Here is a 7,803-nt window from a genome sequence, read left to right on the forward strand (position 1 = left end):
AATAAAATTAATTATTAATAAAAATTGAACATATATATAATATATATAAAACAAATATATATCTATATTTTTTATTTAAAAATTTATGCAAAGTGTAAAAATTAATATATAAAAAATTTATGAATTTGTTTAGGCAAAAGATCTGTAAAATAATAATATATTAAATTTATAATAGTTACTTAATATGAAATAAAAATATACAAATCGTGAATTTAATAATATATATTTATATATATATATTAATAATAAAAATGCATATGATACAAACATTTATATTCTGCTTACTCTCGTTAAACCATATTGATAAAAACTTTTTTCAGTAGAATCGGACGAGATATTAACTTTTCAAGTTTTTAACTTTTCGAGCTACGGTAAAGTATGCATTTCCTCGTAATGCCAAAAGAAAAAATCTGTAAAACCTTGAATCCATTTAAATCAAAACTTCGCTCCTATGTATTTTGATTCACCGAATCAATTGGTAATATTTTCAGTGCTATATCACGTCTTCCGCCGAAGTTATTGCGAGTTTTTGCGACTAGTTCCAGAATCGTATTGGTCTGAGAAGAGACGGCAATTGTCCGTTGTCAGTCAAAGTGAATTGTTATAAAAGTATTATATTCTTGTCACTCTCGTCAAACCGTATCAATAGAAATCGGCTTTAATAGTATCGGACGCTTCTGAAATGGTCATCGTAAGGTGAAACGAAAAAATCTTAAAATCCTTAAATGTTTTTTATGTAATTTGATACTGCAAGTCGGTTGATAATGTTTCCAGAATTTTAGTTGAACTTCTAACAAAGTTATAGCGTGCTTTATGGATTTTTTCCAAAATCACGCCGTTCTACGAAATGTCACTAATTTGCCGTTGTAAATCATGGAATATTTTTTCCAAGAATGTTAGATTCTTGTTAATCTCGTAGAAAATGCATGGACTGAACTTGGTTTCTGTCTAATTGGACAATATTTCAACTTTTCTCGTAAACGACCAACAATCGTGTACACGATAGTCATCGAAAGACGTCATTTTCGAATAATTCTCTATCCATTTATTTACTTCATCCTTATAATTCTCTTCAATCATAAAAGGAAAACGGTATTGTCGAATCGACCATTTCGTTATTATAACTGACGATATTAGTGTATGGTTATTAATAAATGAAATAAATCTGATGATTTAAATTTTCTGGTCATTGCTTCTGCTATTTCATTTTCTTCTTCATTCAATGTTTCTAGTTTCACGCATACGAACACTTTTTTAAAACGTAAGTCTGATGCTCAGGAAATCGCCATACAGGAAGGATCATGGAGGAAAGTAAGAGTAATCATGAGAGGAAATTAAGGCGGTGAATCCGCGGATTTTGTGTTTTCGCTCTCTAATCCGTCCGAATAAGCCGATATTTGTTGCAATTCGGTCATCTCTTCACCATGTTCTAAAGTTGACGAAATACACGAATCGACGGTTTCAAAGTCTTCCAGCTATTTCGTCAAAATAGGTAATTTATCGTTATTTTCGTTTGTGTTAGTTATAGGTAAGTATATTTTACCATTTACATTGAATACCAATGCTTCATCAATTGATATTCTTATATTCAATAAGAGTAAATAACTCGTTTTATTTTCAGCATCCGTAATATTTGTATGGAAGACGTCACTCGTTTTTTCTGGAATATTTATTTTGTTTTATTTAAAAAAGGCATTGATATGTTATGCCACTTTACGTTCTCTTTAATAAAGTTTACATCTGCCGTATTTTTGAAAAAGTCTGACCGAGAATGCTACTGTGAGAGAAGGAATTAGAAACTACACAGTATAACCAAAAATATCGATCGTGTAAGATGCGTATGTCATGATGTTTATACTATTATATCTTAATTATAGTTTATCCATATCGTCATCAAAGAACACAATCATTTATTTTGTTTATTTTTTATATTTTCAATTAAAAATCCTGTGTTTTCCTTTAATCTTTTGACAAAATAACGATCGACGGTATTCCGTATGTTCGATTTAGTTTAAATGTGCGGACATTGAGAGTTCGTTTATCTTCACAGTAATTATCGAACGCTTCCGTTTTTCCTACTTCGAGATCGCGCAATTCCTTGGAGAAGTTGTCGCTGTTTCCGACTGCTTTAACTGCTATTATCGTTTTCGACATTCTTCCAACGTATCTCCATTGCGCTTGCAATATCGAAAAGTTTTGGTTGAATCATATGCACTGATTTTGCACTGATTTGTTAGAAATTGAAAGGAACGGGATTACAATTCTTAAAAGAAAGATCGTTCCTAAATGAACGTTCTTCGTTACATATTCCTCGATCGCACTCGGCCTTAAAACATTCGTCGCATATTATCCCAGTTTGTTGCAATATATGCAACTTATGATAAGTCATTTTAGTTTAATCAATATAATGTTTTGTTTCCGTAATTTGTTTGTATTTTATCGCGAAAATTTGTCAGCCTATCATGGAAGTACATTTGCGCACGATTTCGAAGAGTTATTTTCCTTTTTTTGCCATCATAAATTACTATCATCACATATCATGATGTATATAACATAAGTATATTCTTCTATTTCTTTATTTTATAATTGTTCTTATTACTGTATTATTATATTATATATTATTACTATAGTAATAGTAGTAGTAATAATAATAATATGAAGTAAACAACTACGGAGGAAACTATAACAAAACTGCGCTGGGAGAAAAATCTCGTAGATAATGTGGAAACGAATTCGTGTTTTGATATTTATTAAAAATAATGTATAATGTATACATGCTTACTAATTATTAATTTTGAAAAAATAATCGACAAATGTATATACTTCATATGCATTTGTTATGAAACAAAATTATACTGCTGCGGTATCCTAGCACAAATCACCATGAAATTCATGCCATCAGTGAAGTAAATATAAAAGATTATATAATAACACCTGACTAAATTATCAAATAAAGAAGAAAGAATAAATTCATTATTTTCTTTTATATCGATACAATAAAAAAAAAAAAATACTAGAATCATTTAGCGTTAAACCTACGATTCCTGAATTACGAATGTAGATATTTGCGAATGTGTTATAGATTGCTTATAGAATCTCCACGTTTCTAGTTTATAAATTATAAAAAGGACTACGAATTTTTAAAAAAATTTAACAATATTTCAAGAACTTATAATTATTAAGTTGTTTATTAGATTCTTATTTTCTTATTTTTGCCATAGAATCATCTATTCAAAGCTCATTAAAGTAATCAAATGAGTTACCATAGCTTCTTAGTGCGAACATCATGAAACGCATTTCTTTGTGTTCGGAAATGTTTAGAAAATCTGAAAAAATATAAGATTTCATTTTTAATTTTTATTTTAAAAATTGTAAGATTTTATTTTAATTTTCAAAATATATTTCTTTCTTTGTTTCTGTTTTGTTTTTTTTTTCGGTGAAAACAATCTAGACTATTGATATAAACCAAATATTATACCAAATATTACCAAATACTGCCAAAGATTATATGGATATAAATATAATAAATATAGGAAATTAAAAAGTAAAAATATAATTAACAATAAAAAATAAAATTATAATTATAAAAGTTATATAATTATATTATTTTTTAAAATAAAAATAAATATATCAATTAAATTCATGTATTTATTTAATTATGTGTATATATATATATATATATATATATATATATATATATAAATTTAAATAATCACAGTTTTTCTAAAAAAACATGGAATTTTTTATTTTTAAATGCAATTAATCCTTTTTACAATGAAAACAAAAATTAATTAAAATAAAATAAAAATTGATACTATATAATATAAGTGTTAAAATTAAAATGGTATAAAAAGTGAACAACCACGTTGCCTATTTTATGTAAAGTGACAAAAAAATTTCTTTCAGAATTAAATACAAGCACTTGTGCGTAAATGAAAGTATTTTTCTTGTAGCTAGAAATAAATTAAAATAAACTGTAAAAAACTAATTTTATTAGATCACAATTTGCTAAAAAGTGATTTTTAATCTAATATATATTTCTTATTTTTTGTATCAAGTATATCTATAGCATAGAATCTTCCGATAAATGTATTATATTATAATGTAAATAATCAACTCAAACAGAAGCCTAAACGATGCTGCTGACCATATCGTTTATGTGATGTAATATAAATAATTAAAGCTTCGATATTCGACCCAACCGCAAAATCAATTATTCTGAACATCTCTAGATATTAGTATATAAACATACTAATAACAAACAAATATTTTTTTGTTTATTACCATACGGTTAATTTGATATTCAAAATAATGAAATATTTTCTATGTATATTAGTGATAAAGAATTTCTCATAACAATATGTATACAATCCATTACTTAACATATCCATGTTAAGATGCAAAGTATATCATGCATAATTATTAATACAGTGACAATCGTGAGAAAGGGGTTACTGAAAATTAAATCTATACTAATAATGCTTCTCAAGTAACATCTGCACATTCTTATAGATCTTTTGTTAAGAAACGTGAATGGTTTGTCCTTTCTCTCATCAACAATGTTGATTGGATATTCAAGTACTTTTCTATGCTACAATAATCAAAAAATCTCGAACGACTGTTTTTGACAAATGGCTCTTCTAATAAAAGAACAAAATTATAATCAATTATTTAATTCCTAAAATTTATTCATCGCATTTGTCTTCTTGTTCATTTTATTGAAAATCAATATAAATATATCCAAGTAAATCTCGATTAAATAGATTAATCACAAAATAGCAAGACTATGCATATAACGTAAACTACATTACATATTTTTTTTGAACGAAATTGGATAAATGAATATTCGATTTTATCACTAATATCATGGACAAACACGAATAGAAAAAATGTTATTTAAATGCACTGTTGAGTAAGCGACTTGAATCAATAAAATAAAAAGACCTTATAATAAATTAATAAAATAAGCATGCACAATAAACAAATAATGAAAAAACAGGCACAATTAAAATTGTATTCATTGTTAAAAAAACTCATTATTAAATAAAAAAAAAGTTTATATAATAAAAAAAAATAATTTAAATAAAATAAGAATAATTCATGATCATATTCGAGAATAATTTATTTAAAAAATTACAATCAGTAACTCGGATCGATTCAGAATTTCCGTCCTCACCATGATGTGTTTGATTTTCACAATTGGTTCCCTTTTCCATTATTTTCTTTTACTATTCTCGTGATCTTCAACTGTACTTTTCTTTTTACTCATTATCTTCTACTCTTACCTCTATTCTCTCATCCTATATGTTACACTTGTGATTGTCAAAAATAGTGTTCTAAAGATTTCTTATTGCCATGATACGCAATTTAAAAATAAATCCCCAGATTCGAAGTAATCCGAATGTATTATTTAGGCTGTTCATCACAACTGGTTTTATAATGGTTTACGTTAACAATGAGAAGAGGCGTAATTCATGGCCGATTTTGATCAACAAGGTCTCATTATAAAGACGAAGGTTTAATTTAGGACTCTACTATTCCTAATTTTTTGAAAAAGTTTTATTTTCTTTAAAAAAAATCGTATTCAAAAATGGTATTTTTTCAAGAATAGTTTATGCACAAATAAAATACTTTCTAACATTTTCAAAAAAGGTTTAAATTTTCATCTTTCTAATGAGACCTGGTTCATCAAAATTGGTCAAGAATTACTCTCACTCTCATTGTTGATGTAAATGTTGTTGAAATGAAAAAAGAAAAAAAATTTTGTATCGTGGTGCCCTTTGAAATTTGCAACAAAAGAGAAGAAGTTCATAGCTTCATTATTGATTTTCATTGAATGATTATGTATTTTTCCGTGAAGTAGAGATTACCACTTCTTTATGTACGTAAACTAATGATTCTTAGATTTTTTGACCCATTCCAAATGCAAGGAAATATGTTTCATGATGTTCACCTATAGAAGCTACAATAACTGATTCGGACATTTTAATGAGTTTTGAATAGATGATTCTATGGCAAAAATAAGGAAATACGAATCCAATAAACAGCTTAATGCATCTAAGTTTCTAAAATATTAAATTTTTGAAAAATTTGTAATTTTTTTTATATTTTATAGACTCAAAATGTAGAGACTATGTGTAGCATATTGGCAAACATTTAGATCAATAATTCAGGAATCGTAGATTCCAGACTAAATATCGATGATTTTTTTTTTATTTTATCGACATAAACAAAAACAATCAACTAATTTATTCTTTTTTTCCTTATTTAATATTTACGTTTAGTAAAGTGTTACTATCCAATTTCTTATATTTATTTCCTTTACTAGTGATTAATGTGAATTTCGCGGTAATCTGTGCTAGATAAAACACAGTAACTGTACAATGTGGTTTTATGACAAATGCATATAAAGTATATATTATACATTTGCCGATTATTTAATCAAAAATAATAATTAGTGAATATTTACTTATATATTATATACTATTGTAGGATGGAAGGTTCTAGTGTTAGTAAGTTGTATGTATGTGTGCATCAGGTAAATCAATCGACAATTGAACAAATATGTGGAAAATTCTAATGTTAATTAGTTGTATGTGTATGTACATGAGATTAATAGTCGAATAAAAGTATGATCAGCTCTTGTAAAATGCTTTTGTTCATGAAAGAAAGATAGGGGGTGAAATATGAGTGAGTATGAGATTGAAGTGCAGCGTGAGTGAAATAAATAACAAATAAGACAAAGTAACGACTAGAACAAAGAGTGATCGGAATCCAATTCCAAATGCGTGCGCATGAATGTGAGTGGAGATAAGAAAAGCGACGTGACAAAAAGAAAACCGGGGTCAATTTTGAATAGATTAAGCAAAAAGAAAAGAGAACAAAAGGCGGTATTAAGTATAACGAACTAATAGTAAAGAGTAAAAAGGAAAGAATTGTACTAATCAACGTATTAATTAATAAAATCCTTGTTAACCATAAGAGTAAGAGATTCGAATTTCGCCAATCTGTATCTTCCAGGCAGGGTTACAAAAAATATCCTATATATTTTAGGGGCTTGTCCCGGAAACAGAATACAGATGCACGAAATTCAGTGTACAGTGTCGTGTTGTGAAAAGTGTAAAAGCGACCCGAAAATATCATAAGAGTGATATGAATCGTTTAATGAAAGAGTTGAAAATATAAAAGCTAAAGGCAATTCTCACGAGATGAAATTTCTACGCAAGGAAAAAGTCTGAACTTATCACTAGGTTTCACGAAACAGATCCGACCAACAGCTGGATAGCAGCGATGATGAGCGTCAAGAACTGCGTTGAGACCAACGAAAAAGGAGCTGCGGTAAAGGCAACGTATACGATGAAAATGAAGGGACGTTTCAGAAGCACAAGTGAAACAGTTGCAAACCATGCAGTAGCAACTCCTAGAGATGATGGGAAAAATGGGCCGTGATATGGAATAACTAACCCAAGAAGAACCCGTCAGAAGCGTGCCATTAAGGATAAAGGAGCTCCAATGAAAGAAATCAAAGACATGCTAGATTATTATGAAAGTACGACGAGATATGAACTATTCAGATACAAGCTATTCAGATAAGATACAAGCTATTCAGACCTATTTCAATCTAACTGATGAAGAAATCCAATTACTCATTGTATTACATTAACGGAGAGCGTCCAACAGTAGTATCCCTCTACTACCGATTACGTATCATTATCGTCGGATACTATGCCAGCTAAGAAAGATCATTCATCACCTTGAGGACGTATTTGCGGCACTAATACGTTTCAAAGAGCGTAAGTGGGA

The sequence above is a fragment of the Vespula vulgaris genome, chromosome 22 (assembly GCF_905475345.1).
Source record: "Vespula vulgaris chromosome 22, iyVesVulg1.1, whole genome shotgun sequence".
Classification (NCBI taxonomy): domain Eukaryota; kingdom Metazoa; phylum Arthropoda; class Insecta; order Hymenoptera; family Vespidae; genus Vespula; species Vespula vulgaris.